Source organism: Oncorhynchus mykiss, chromosome 1, assembly GCF_013265735.2.
Source record: "Oncorhynchus mykiss isolate Arlee chromosome 1, USDA_OmykA_1.1, whole genome shotgun sequence".
Lineage (NCBI taxonomy): Eukaryota > Metazoa > Chordata > Actinopteri > Salmoniformes > Salmonidae > Oncorhynchus > Oncorhynchus mykiss.
Window position 1 is genome coordinate 19,663,167 of NC_048565.1, and position 15,228 is coordinate 19,678,394.

The following is a 15,228-nucleotide window of genomic DNA, read 5'->3' on the forward strand; positions in this document are numbered from 1 at the left end:
CCGATAGGTAAAATCTAGATAACTTAAAAAGAAACTGGGCCCTGGACATGAATGTATGGCAACTTGTCTCTATATAAAGGGCCAGGGGCCGACGTTCTTCAGCACTTTTCCTTCTCTGTGATATTTCTCCCATCAATATGAATTGTTTTAATGTTCGTAAATGCACATGAACTGGGGCTGTCCATTGAATAATTGGCAAAGGTGGTTGATAATGAAGTTTTGAATGTTGTTTACATTGGGGTCGTTGATGGTTATTTGTTGGGGAGTGACTGTAAGACCGATATACACTTTTGTTCATGTTATATTTTTGTTGCTGAAATTTCTGTCATGTCTGCTATAGTTCCCTTAAAACATCTACCTGTTTTTTTGTTGTTTTTTTGTTATGCCTAGCTGTTGTTGTTCCATAACCTGGTGCTATTTTGTTGCATTTCCTATCACTATACAAGTCAATGTTGATATTCTGTTAGATCGAGATCAAAACAGTCCATCTTTGAATGGAAGTTGAGTGAAGAGGATGTTATGATACCTAGTTGACATGGATGCGCCCTTGCTGCTATTGTACAAGAGCATCTGTCTCATACTGTATCTGTGACTGGAATATGTTTTCATAGGTACATGTCATCTGCATTGGCCTCTTAACATGCCATTAATTTCAATATATTAGGTGATAGTTTACAGTAGTGGTGATTGATCCAATACAACGCAGGTGTGTTCATAGAGTAGGAAATTGGGGAGAAAAAGGGGTAAAAAAAATATATATAAAATTAAAAGGAGGGCATTGTTGAAAGGAGACATGTAGCTATTCTAGTGCTCCTCAATGACAAGCATTTGTATCCTGATAGGTGTGGTTCCTCTCTAGATGTCTCCATTGGAAAGACACTCCCGACACTCCCGATCCCTTGAGTATCTCTGGGATCGGGAGTGTTCCATTAATAGTTGTTGGAATTGTCCGAAAAAAGCAGATTAATTTCAAACAGGCCCACTTACGAGGGAAAGGCTTACCACCTATCCTCTCTTTCCAATGGAGACATCTAGAGAGGAACCACACCTATCAGGATAAAGATGCGTGTCATTGAGGAGCACTAGAATAGCTACATGTCTCCTTTCAACAATGCCCTCCTTTTTATTTTATATATTTTTTTAGCCCTTTTTCTCCCTAATTTCGTGGTATCCAATTGTTGTAGTAGCTACTATCTTATCGCTACAACTCCCGTACGGGCTCAGGAGAGACGAAGGTTGAAAGTCATGTGTCCTCCGATACACAACCCAACCAGCCGCACCAATGTGTCGGAGGAAACACCATGCACCTGGCAAACCTTGGTTAGCGCGCACTGCGCCCGGCCCGCCACAGGAGTCGCTGGTGCGCGATGAGACAAGGACATCCCTACCGGCCAGACCCTCCCTAACCCGGGCGACGCTAGGCCAATTGTGCGTCACCCCACGGACCTCCCGGTCGCGGCCGGTTACAAAAGAGCCTGGGCGCGAACCCAGGGACTCTGATGGCACAGCTGGCGCTGTAGTACAGCGCCCTTAACCACTGTGCCACCCGGGAGGCCAACAACAATGTCCTCCTTAACCAGTAATTTTGATATCAGTCGCCCAATATGTGTGAAATAAGGGCAAAGAGGCTACAAAGTCATAGCAAATGTCCATTCAGGCAACACACAGGAGGAGATACTGTACCATTCACCCCTGTTGATGTGGGTATCACAGAAAGACTACTTGTATGGCTGTCAGAGCATCTACTAGCTGTAGTATATTATAAACCAATCTCTAATGCGTTCACTCAATGGAACGCCTCCTCTTTCTAATAACCCTAGTAGAGTGCCGTCAAATGTCGTTGACAGATTTGAGTCTTTTGGTCTAGGTTTTTCTTTGTTTTTTTCCCTTAAAAGGTTTTGAGGATATTAAAGAAGAAGGCAGTAAATCTCCCCCTCCCCTCCACCACCCTATAGATGTATAAGAGATGAGGGACCATGATTTGACTATGCTTAGATTGCTGATGGATTGAGCTGTAAACATTGGGCTGGAGTACCACAGCATTGCAGTGAGTCATTCTAGCGGTCTGGGCCTACTCAAGGGAGGCAAGGGAGCGTGTGGCATGGATTTCTGTTTATAACGCTGCTGTCTGTCAGCAAACCATAGAGGTCTGTCCATCCGTCCAAACAAACCACAGGGATACTTGGAGATCTGGGTCAGGACTCTCTTCCCCCAGTCCTAGGGATGGGCATCTTGGGACCTGGAGCACTGCAGGGAGTGCAGGCTTTAGTGCCGTTTAGTTAATTCACGCATAATGATTTACAATAAAATAGAAGAAAGATTTGAATAAGCCCTGAAGGCTGGTGAAACAAAGGCCTGCACAGCTCTCCATGAACAGAGTTGCCCACCCCTGTCTCAGTCCCTTCATCTGAAATTCATTGTTGAGTCTACTGTTTTGACAGGTGAAACAATCATGTTATTTTTTGCATTGAGCTTTAGTATAAAATGACTAGAAAAAAAGGCAAAAACATAAACAAAAAAACTAATATAAAAAAAATTACTTGTGTTATAAAAAATGTTTATGTAAAATTGTCATATCAAATGTATTTCAAAATTACATTAAAACTTTTAACAGAAAGCAAAGCTTGTTTTGTTGTTTTCAGGGTTTAATCAAATAGCTTTGATCGTATGGTTTCATTTGCATTTTAGGTGAACTAGAGTAAGTCGTTTCGAAGTACAATAGCTAATCCTGCAAGCTCAAACTGTCTCAGCATAGTGAGTGTTGCTCTCTCGCCACAGGAGGGTGCTCTTGGCCTGAAGATGGGTCACTATCAACAGGAGGGTGATCTTGGCCTGAAGATGGTTCACTATCAACAGGAGGGTGCTCTTGGTCTGAAGATGGTTAGCTATCAACAGGAGGGTGCTCTTGGTCTGAAGATGGTTAGCTATCAACAGGAGGGTGCTCTTGGTCTGAAGATGGGTCACTATCAACAGGAGGGTGCTCTTGGTCTGAAGATGGGTCACTATCAACAGGAGGGTGCTCTTGGTCTGAAGATGGGTCACTATCAACAGGAGGGTGATCTTGGCCTGAAGATGGGTCACTATCAACAGGAGGGTGATCTTGGCCTGAAGATGGTTCACTATCAACAGGAGGGTGCTCTTGGTCTGAAGATGGTTAGCTATCAACAGGAGGGTGCTCTTGGTCTGAAGATGGGTCACTATCAACAGGAGGGTGATCTTGGTCTGAAGATGGGTCACTATCAACAGGAGGGTGCTCTTGGTCTGAAGATGGTTAGCTATCAACAGGAGGGTGCTCTTGGTCTGAAGATGGGTCACTATCAACAGGAGGGTGCTCTTGGTCTGAAGATGGGTCACTATCAACAGGAGGGTGCTCTTGGTCTGAAGATGGTTAGCTATCAACAGGAGGGTGCTCTTGGTCTGAAGATGGGTCACTATCAACAGGAGGGTGATCTTGGTCTGAAGATGGGTCACTATCAACAGGAGGGTGCTCTTGGTCTGAAGATGGTTAGCTATCAACAGGAGGGTGCTCTTGGTCTGAAGATGGGTCACTATCAACAGGAGGGTGCTCTTGGTCTGAAGATGGGTCACTATCAACAGGAGGGTGCTCTTGGTCTGAAGATAATGAACTGTCTCTGTTGATAGTGAACTATTTATCTTGTTAGCTGTACCAAATCCTCAAATTGGAGTAAAAAATGTGAAATGTACGCTAACCAAATCTTTCCGACATTATTATAATTTTAAGATGATACCTCTGAAACCACCAGCGGTGCCCTTTTAATGGGTGTAAACTGCTTATTACAGTGGGCTCCAAAAGTATTGGCAATGTACAAACAATACTTTAAAAAATATAAACAGTATAATTCATTATCTCAAAATACCAACATGTGAGAAATACTGTACTTTATTAATGTTTCAATGGAACCCACCAAAATCATTTATTAATTTAATTAAAAATCAATGTCCTCCAAATCAAGGTTTCACAAGTAATGGCACCCTTAAAGATTATTGTAAATAACATCTACCAAAATTAAACCCGGAATTAAATTGCACTTATTTAAGTTTATCTAAGTCTTAAGGAACTATATTGAGCCTTTAGATCACTTCCTTTTTCACTGGGGTATAAAAAAGAGGTAACACAAATGCAATATCCCTTTGTCATCCAACACCATGAAGAAAACAAAAGAACTGGCAGTTCAAAAGAGACATATGGTCGTAGACCTTTATAAATCTGGTAATGGCTACAATAAGATCCACAAACGATTGAATATACCACTGAGCACTGTCAGGGCAATTGTAAAAAATAAAAAAAGGAGGAGGATGGTGAGAGAAGCAACAAAATCCCAAGAATCCCCGTGAAATAATTGCAGGCCTTGGGGACGTCTTGGGGTCACCAGGTTTCAAAAAGCAACACGAGACCCCACCTCCACAACCACAGGCTATTTGGAAGGGCTGCCAGAAGAAAGTCCTTTCTGACCCCAAGACACAGACGCAAACACATTAAGTTTGCAAATGTCATTTAAATTATGACTGGAAGAAGGTGCTCTGGTCAGATGAGACCAAAATTGAATGTTTTTGTCAGATACAGCATCGGCATGTTTGGCGGCGAAACGGAGATGCATACAAGGAGAGGCACCTCATACCCACAGTGAAATATGGTGGTGGGTCTGTGATGTTTTGGGGCTGTTTTAATTCCAGAGGTCCAGGGGCACTGGTTAAGATTGATGGCATAATGAACTCCACCAACTATCAGGCAATTTTGTCTGACAATCTGGTTGCCTCTGCCAGAAGGCTGGGGCTTAGCCGTAGGTGGACTTTCCAACAAGAAAATGACCCAAAACATGCCTCAAGATCCACACAGAAATGGTTCTGTGACAACAAAACCAATGTTCTACCATGGCCATGTCAGTCGCCGGACCTCAATCCAATCCAAAACCTGTGGGCTGAGTTGAAGAGGGCAGTTGATAAGTGCAAACCCAAGAATGTGAAGGACCTTGAAAGGATCTGCATAGAGGAATGGTCCAAAATCCCTCCAAATGTGTTCCTTAACCTTGTCAAACACCACAGGAAAAGACTCCATGCTGTTATCCTTGCCAGAGTTGGCTGCACTAAGTACTAAATGAGGAGTGCCAATACTTTTGCAACCTTGATTTTGGCTAAATTTATTTTGTATTAAATAATTGTATGATTTTGATTGGTTCCATTGAAACATTAATAAGCTACAATATTTCTCACATGTTGTTATTTTGAGTTTCTCTATAATTATGTTGTTTATATTTTTTTTAAGTACTGTTTGTGCATTGTCAGTCAGGGGTGCCAGTAATATTGGAGCCCACTGTATATATATTTATCTAATTAGACTATTTCTGCAATATAAATAGCTTGCAGTATACACTCAGTAGACAGTTTATTAGGTGCAACTGTGTAGTACTGGGTCGGACATCCCTTTGCCTCCAGAACAGCCTGATTTTTTTGGGGAATGGAAACGTAGCTAAATTGGTATCAATGTGCGCCAGGAAAACATTCCCCACACCAGTACACCACAACCACCAGCCTGTACTGTTGACACCAGGCAGGATGGGGCAATGGACTCATGCTGCTTACGCCAAATACTGACTCTGCCATCAGCATGAAGCAACAGGAACCGGGATTCGTCGGACGAGGCAACATTTTTCCACTCTTCAATTGTCCAGTATTGGTGATCGTGTGCCAACTGGAGCGGCTGCTTCTTGTTTTTAGCTGATTGGAGTGGAACCTGGTGTGGTCGTCTGCTGCAATAGCCCATCTGTGACAAGGACCGACAAGTTGTGTGTTCTGAGATGCCATTCTGCACACCACTGTTGTACTGCGCCATTGTTTGCCTGTTTGTGGCCTTCCTTTTCGATTGCACGATTCTTGCCATTCTTCTTTGACCGCTCATCAAGGAGCTATTTTCACCAACAGGACTTACGATGACTGGATGTTTTTTGTTTGTCACGCCATTCTCTGTAAACCCTAGACACGTGAAAAGCCAAGGAGGCTGGCTGGGTGTTTCTGAGATACTTGAACCTGCGCGCCTGGTACCAACGATCATACCTAGGACTGTTGTGGTGACCGTATTACCGCGATACCAGTGGTCACGAGTCATGAAGGCAGTCAAATTCAGGAAACAACAAATTCACCTCCTCCCTGTAGGCCGTCTCGTCGTTGTTGGTAATCAAGCCTACCACTGTAGTCTCGTCTGCAAACTTGATGATTGAGTTGGAGGCGTGCATGGCCACACAGTCGTGGGTGAACAGGGAGTACAGGAGAGGGCTCAGAACGCACCCTTGTGGGGCCCCAGTGTTGAGGCTCAGCGGGGTGGAGATGTTGTTACCTACCCTCACCACCTGGGGGCGGCCCGTCAGGAAGTCCAGTACCCAGTTGCACAGGGTGGGGTCGAGACCCAGGGTCTCAAGCTTAATGACGAGTTTGGAGGGTACTATGGTGTTGAATGCTGAGCTGTAGTCGATGAACAGCATTCTCACATAGGTATTCCTCTTGTCCAGATGGGTTAGGGCAGTGTGCAGTGTGGTTGCGATTGCATCGTCTGTGGACCTATTGGGGCAGTAAGCAAATTGGAGTGGGTCTAGGGTGGAGGTGATATGGTCCTTGACTAGTCTCTCAAAGCACTTCATGATGACGGAAGTGAGTGCTACGGGGTGGTAGTCGTTTAGCTCAGTTACCTTAGCTTTCTTGGGAACAGGAACAATGGTGGCCCTCTTGGAGCATGTGGGAACAGCAGATTGGGATAAGGCTTGATTGAATATGTCCGTAAACACCCCAGCCAGCTGGTCTGCGCATGCTCTGAGGACGCGGCTGGGGATGCCGTCTGGGCCTGCAGCCTTGCGAGGGTTAACGCGCTTAAATGTTTTACTCACCTCGGCTGCAGTGAAGGAGAGTCCGCAGGTTTTGGTTGCGGGCCGTGTCAGTGGCCTCAAAGCGAGCAAAGATGTTGTTTAGTCTGTCTGGGAGCAAGACATCCTGGTCCGCGACGGGGCTGGTTTTCTTTTTGTAATCCGTGATTGACTGTAGACCCTGCCACATACCTCTTGTGTCTGAGCCGTTGAATTGCGACTCTACTTTGTCGCTATACTGACACTTAGCTTGTTTGATTGCCTTGCGGAGGGAATAGCTATACTGTTTGTATTGGTCATGTTTCCGGTCACCTTGCCCTGGTTAAAAGCAGTGGTTCGCGCTTTCAGTTTTGCGCGAATGCTGCCATCAATCCATAGTTTCTGGTTGGGGAATGTTTTAATAGTTGCTGTGGGTACGATGTCGCCAATGCACTTGCTAATGAACTCGCTCACCGAATCAGTGTATTCGTCAATGTTGTTGTTTGACGCAATGCGGAACATATCCCAATCCACGCGATCGAAGCAATCTTGAAGCGTGGATTCAGATTGGTCGGACCAGCGTTGAACAGACCTGAGAGCGGGAGCTTCCTGTTTTGGTTTCTGTCTATATGCTGCAAGCAACAAAAGGGAGTCGTGGTCAGCTTTTCCGAAAGGGCGGGGGAGGTCCTTATATGCGTCGCAGAAGTTGGAATAACAATGATCCAGGGATTTACCAACTCTGGTAGCACAACCGATATGCTGATAGAATTTAGGGAGTCTTGTTTTCAGATTAGCCTTGTTAAAATCCCCAGCTACAATACATGCAGCCTCAGGTTTCCAGTTTACATAGAGTCAAATAAAGTTCATTCAGGGTCATCGATGTGTCTGCTTGGGGGGGAATATATGTGGCTGTGATTATAATCGAAGAGAATTGTCTTGGTAGATAATACGATCAACATTTGATTGTGAGGAATTCTAAGTCAGGTGAACAGAAGGACTTCCAGTATGTTGTTATGATCACACCACGTCTCGTTAATCATAAGGCCCACCCCCCCCCCCCCCCCCGCCCCTCTTCTTACCAGAAAGATGTTTGCCCCCCATCATTTCAAATCATATTTAGAGTCACATCATGCAGCCGTATTAACAATCAAAACATGGATTTATAAACTTTTTCAAATGTAGATATTCCAAAGGTCTGCATCAGTGGATTGAACCAGCTTCTTTGTTGCTTTAAGATCATTTATTGAATTGTGTCTTCTATGCAGAATGATGATAATATAGGCTTAAACTCTTTTTCTCTCTCATAATAACAGTACCACTGAGTGCTGATATTTGGCCAGTGATCCGGGTGTATCTGTAATAAAGGCTTGTAATTGGTTACACCTGCAGAGTGTTGGATGGCAGTGAGGCTTCAGGGTTCATCAGAGACATCTTAATCCCTGTAATAAGTCAGAGGGATTCAGATACTTCTCTACCACAGCCATGCCACAGCCACCTAACACTCCTCTGTAGCCTGCCCAATTTATATACAGTATCCAGCTGCAGCACGGAATAAGCACGCTCAAGTCTCACAAATACAGACTACGTCTCAGACACTGGTGTCCTGTTTGGGTAGAGTTAGTGTTGATGTAGTAGTTAAGGCTAGTTATTAGGGATTGGGTTAGGGTTAAGGACTGGACCATGTTATGTTGAAATCCCAGTGCCTGGGAGTGAGAGTGACTGGGTTAGCTGAATCCTGTACCTTTGTAAACTAGCTGTTCCTGTTGGGGTTTTGTCAGAAGTTTAATATTTAGATGGATTGTTTCCTGAGCTTGAAATTATCACACATGAGTTACAGGCCTATCTTTCGTGTCAGAAAACACAGCTAAAGAAGTCACTGAAACCCTTAATAAGGAGTTTAGTTTTGGAATGGGTGGCTAGTAATAAACTTGTCCTGGACATCTCTAAAACTAAGAGCATTGTATTTTCTACAAATCATTCCCTAAGCTCTAGACCTCAGCCGAATCTGGTAATGAATGATGTGGCTATTGAACAAGTTGAGGAGACTAAATTACTTGGTGTTACCTTAGATTGTAAACTGTCATGGTCAAAACATACAGATTCAATGGTTGTAAGGATGGGGAGAGGTCTGTCCATAATAAAGAGATGCTCTGCTTTTTTGACACTACACTCCAAAAAGCAAGTCATGCAAGCTCTAGTTTTTTCTTATCTTGATTATTGTCCAGTCGTGGTCAAGTGCTGCAAATAAAGACCTAGTTAAGCTGCAGCTGGCCCAAAACAGAGTGGCACATGTTGCTTTTCATTGTAATCAGAGGGCTAATATAAATACAATGCATGCCAGTCTCTCTTAGCTAAAAGTTGAAGAGAGACTGACTGCCTCATTTCTTATTTTTAAAAGAAAGATTGTGTCTGCTTGGGGGGGAATATATGCGGCTGTGATTATAATCGAAGAGAATTGTCTTGGTAGATAATGCGATCAACATTTGATTGTGAGGAATTCTAAGTCAGGTGAACAGAAGGACTTCCAGTATGTTGTTATGATCACACGTCTCGTTAATCATAAGGCATAAACATAAACATTGATATGTAGGCTATGTGTGCCGTTTTTAAATGTATGTAGTTCTGTCCTTGAGCTGTTCTTGTCTATTAATTTTTCATATATTAAAAAATATATATATTTAATCTTTATTTAACCAGCTAGGCCATTTACAACTTCGACCTGGCCAAGATTAAGCAAAGCAGTGCGACAAAAACAACAACACAGAGTTACACATGGGATTAACAAACGTACAGTCAATAACACAATAGAAAATCTGTATACAGTGTGTGCAAATGAAGTAAGGAGGTAAGACAAAAAAATAGGCCATAGAGGCGAAGTAATTAAAATTGAGCAATTAACACTGGAGTGATAGATGTGCAGATGAGGATGTGCAAGTAGAAATACTGATGTGCAAAAGAGCAGAAAAAAAATATGGGGATGATGTAGGTAATTGGTTGGATGGGCTATTTACAGCCGATGCCTGAAGTTAGTGAGAGAGATATAAGTCTCCAACTTCAGTGATTTTTGCAATTAGTTCCAGTCATTGGCAGCAGAGAACTGGAAGATAAGGCGGCCAAAGTAGATGTTGGTTTTGGGGATGACCAGTGAGACGTGCTACGGGTGGGTGGGTGTTGCTATGGTGACCAGTGAGCTGAGATAAGGCGGAGCTTTACCTAGCAAAGACTTGTAGATGACCTGGAGCCAGTGGGTTTGGCGATGAATATGTAGCGAGGACCAGCCAACGAGAGCGTACAGGACGCAATGGTGGGTAGTACAGTATATGGGGCTTTGGTAATGGTAATGTTCTATATTTTGTCATGTTTCATGTTTTGTGTGGACCCCAGGAAGAGTAGCTGTTGCTTTCGCAACAACTAATGGGGATCAATCAAATACCAAATAACAAACCATGTGATACATCAATTATGTTCACATCATATTGGTACTGTGCATTATCTACTATATTCAATGATCCAAAAATACCCCCTGGGAAGTATAATAAAGCATTTCTTTATGCACAATAAAATTGTATGTTAAGATAATCACCAACTTTCTAAAACATTTTCCGCTGTAACGTTGTGTAACAGCTGTCATAAGGATGTTGAAATATGAACGCAGTCTCCCTACTGTTTGTTTAGTAAACCACAACCACACTGATCAGAATCTGACATGCCTCTAACCACTTTAATTTCACTTGTGACTAAATCTAAACAAATATTGTGTGTGAATGGAGAGCATTTGTTCCTTGTTTGCCATATTAAATAAATCTCATGATGAAATGGTTACTGTTCAAATGTTTACAAAACATTTTTATATATTTTATATAATGAAAATTGGCAAAGAATAGCAAAAAAGAAAGATGGTTTTCACGGTTTAATATATATATTTTTTAAACACATAAACATGTCCAATTAGTCTATGTGAAAAGCTTTAAGAAACGCCAGTCACGTCTTATGCCAATAGGGAAATGAAATTCTAACTCCAACTGTGTCAATGCAACTCACAATTATTAAGACCATATTTCTTTGGGGAAAATATGTTAAGTGTTACAAGATATTAATCAGAAAACTTCTGAAAGTTGTCATGATATACATTTTCACAGTTTAGCTTATTGTGTCTTTGCATCATAAAAGCAAGTATTAGCTTCCATATTTTTCTGCAAGATTTCTTTTTATTTCTTGGGCAAATTCTTAAATGCTTCACTTATTATCAGAAGCATTAGACTATTTATACCCTACTGTCTTACCCTGCCAGCCAGGTAGTCATTTCATCAGTGCTCCCCTGGGAGAGGTTTGTCAGTAAATTTATTGTAATTCTTTGTACTGTGTATTTAATCCTGACATTAAGGTCAGACAAATCATTCATTAAAACAAGGATCATGATGTTTTAAGGTCCAATGCAGCCATTTTTATCTCGATATCAAATAATATCTGGGTAACAATTGAGTACCTTACTGTGAATGTTTTCAATTAATGTGATCAAAAATAAACAAAAATAGCCTATTTGCAAAGATCAATTTCTCAAGCAAGAATATTGCTAGGAATGTCTGGGAGTGGACTGAGTGGGGAGGGGAAAACTGTTATTGGGAGAGAGGTTTGGAACTCTCTTATTGGTCTATTAACTCATTCACGGCCTGGTGATGTCACCAGAAAGGCCAAAACTCCATCCCACCAAAACAGGCTGAAATTTGAGGCGGTCTTGTCAAACAACTCTTACACTAAAAGGGCACTTTCATAATTTTCACAATTTCACAGTATTATTCCAATCTCATAGTGTGAAAGTATATATAAAACACAGGAATATCACGTTTTTGACAGTACTGGGCTCTTTACAGAAAAGAGAGCAATGAAAGTTGGCTACAACATAGAAAATGTTCATGTTTCTCTGCCATTTGTTTTTCTACCGTTACTCAGTTTCCACCTGCTTTCATTTGTTCTTTCTGTCTACTCTTTTTTACTGACTCTTTTTGTGACAGCGTAAACATTTTACATGGTACAACCTTGTTTGTTTAAACAAGAAATCCAAGTAATGTGCCTTTCAGTTGCCAGGCTTAGAGACAATTAACTCAGGCAGGCCATGTGCTCAGTCTGGCATTTTGACTGGTATTAATGCTTACTGGAGTGTGTGTTTGTGGCAGGGCCAGATGTGTTATTTTCAGGAAGAGATCAGGGAGGAGTTTGAAGCGAGCGAAAGGTTTAAGCTCCCTTGATCTTGAAGGCTGCATGATCTCTGTAAAGTCCTAGATTCCAAGCTTGATGAGGAGGTGGTGTACCTCCAGGAACTCCACAGAGCTTCTCTCCCAGACTCTGTTTACACCAAGGGAGTGTCTAGTACCAGATTTTACATGAGATGGGAGGCCTCAATACCAAAACATTCTCCACCACACCATGTATTCCATTTCCCTACCTACGGGGTGTGTAGGCTTTTCTAAAGTGTCATTTGTGACATGTCATTTGAATACTTGGTTGTTTGTGGCACTCTATTTGTTGTTTTGTATTGGTGACATTGACACAGTAAGAGACTGGTAAGACCATTTAAATCTGTGTTATTAACCATTTCTCAGTTGCTCCCATATTCATGTCCAAAATTGTAACATTTATTGGGACATTTGTTTTTAGAAAATCAACATATGGGTTTGTGTGAGAGTTGTCCAATTAGCTGTTTGAAAGTAATTCTGATAAATGTAATTGAACTGCATAATATAGTACAAATTATTGTTGTCATGGCATGGGTCCTCAAATCCTCAAAAGGTTCTACAGCTGCACCATCAAGAGCATCCTGACTGGATGCATTACTGCCTGGTATGGCAACTGCTCGGCCTCCGACCGCAAGGCACTACAGAGGGTAGTGGGTACGGCGCAGTACATCACTGGGGCCAAGCTTCCTGCCATCCAGGACCTCTATACCAGGCGGTGTCAGAGGAGGTCCCTAAAAATGGTCAAAGTCTCCAGCTACCCTAGTCATAGACTGTTCTCTCTGCTATCACACAGCAAGCGGTACTGGAGTGCCATTTCTAGGTCCAAAAGCCTTCTAAAGACTCCTGAACATTTAATCAAATGGCTACCCAGACTATTTGCATTGCCCCCCTTTTACGCCGCTGCTACTCTCTGTTATTATCTATGCATAGTCACTTTAATAACTCTACCTACATGTACACATTACCTCAATCACCTCGACTAACTGGTGCCCCCACACATTGACTCTGTACTGGTACCCCCTGTATATAGTCTCGCTATTGTTATTTTACAGCTGCTCTATAATTACTTGTTCCTTTTATTTCTATTTCTTGTTATTTTTTCAACTGCATTGTTGGTTAGGGGCTTGTAAGTAATAATTTCACTGTAAGGTCTACTGGTGTATTCTGTGCATGTGACTAATAACATTTGATTTGATTTGATATCAAAAAAAATTATCCCATTGTGACCTGCCGTGCCCTACGATCAATGGAGACCAGGTGTAGAAGAGCCTGGCTTGGGTTAGAACAGGATAGAGGGATCATCATAAGCACCCACTATAATCCCTATTACTTCAATCATACCTAACCCAATGGGTCTGTGAGAGGAACAACCATGGGGGCTGCAGAGCATTCCTAATCCAGTCTTGAAAGATAGTATGCACCTTCAGTTAAAAAAAGATGTAGGTTGATTCACTAGAACTATATACAGACCTTGATTTTTACTACGAGTCATAATTGTGGGGGGAATGTTCCAGGACACCAAAGCAGCGCTTTCATAAACGGAAAGTCCATCATGTGTTGAAACCCAACTTGTCCAATCAATTGATGTCATTTCTCAGAACAGTGCTAATAACATGTCTAAAAATGAATTCTTTGGCCAAGAGAGGTACAAAATCCCAAATCCTGTAAAGATCTTTTCCATGTGTCTCCATTCCTCTAGCTCTCTGATTGGCCTAAGTCGTAAACACAGGGGTGTTATAGGAGTGTGCATGGAAAGCTCTGAACTCTTATGGGCACCTTCGCCCGAAAAGGCAGGAATCTAGAAAGTTCCACTTAGTTGTTGATCATCATCCCACATAAGTCCACACTCATGGGCGAGTGAATTGCAAGAAGCAAAGCCGAAATCTCTTTTTAGTAAAGGAATAATTTTTCTTTGTCTAGGCCTCAAAAGTCTGCCATTATAGCTGTAGCTCAAGCAGTTTCAAGTGGCCATGGCTGTGTTTAGAAAACACATCTTTTCCCAGAGAAACTGACACAGTGCAGAGTTGATCTCAGTGTAAATACTCTCCATCTTTTTTCCGTTGCAGATGTAAATATAGAGCATATTTTCGGAACGGTGTTCAGTGCGTAGGTCACATTTTTCCCCTTTAGTAAACTCAGCATTGTGTAGCGTTATGAGTGTGAAATCCTAGTACAGGGAGTCTCACCCTAGGGCTCTCTAATTTAACCCATGTCTGAATACCAGTGGCTGAACACTCCACCAGGACAGTGGCAATACTAGGTCCTCAATCAGTGGAACTGATTCTGACAGGAAGGTACCAAACCCACACTTAAAGCAGCCTCAATGTCAGCTAATGAGGTTGAGCACATTAAATTAGTCTGGATTATTCTAATCAAATGTTATTTGTCTTATGCTTCGTAAACAAAATGTGTAGACTAACAGTGAAATTCTTACGGGCCCTTCCTAACAATGCAACAAAAAAAACAACACAAGAACAAAATAGTATGAGTAACGATAACTTGGCTATACATGGGTACCAATACGGGGTACCAGTACAAGGTATTTGAGGTAGATATGTAAATATAAAGTGTAGGGATAAAGTGACTAAATCAAATCAAATTTTATTTGGCTGAGCAGTTGCCATACCAGGCAGTAATGCAACCAGTCAGGATGCTCTCGATGGTGCAGCTGTAGAACCTTTTGAGGATTTGAGGACCCATGCCATGACAACAATAATTTGTACTATATTATGCAGTTCAATTACATTTATCAGAATTACTTTCAAACAGCTAATTGGACAACTCTCACACAAACCCATATGTTGATTTTCTAAAAACAAATGTCACAATAAATGTCACAATTTTGGACATGAATATGGGAGCAACTGAGAAATGGGTTAATAACACAGATTTAAATGGTCTTACCAGAATGTGGGGTAATATCTTACTGTGTCAATGTCACCAATACAAAACAACAAATAGAGTGCACAATAATATAACAACATTGAGGCTATATACAAGGGGTACCGGTACCGAGTCAATGTGCGGGGGTACAGGTTAGTCAAGGTCATTTGTACATGTAGTTAGCGGTAAAGTGACTATGAATAGATAATAGACAGCGAGTAGCAGCAGTGTAAAAACAAAGGGGGGGTGGGTGTCAATGC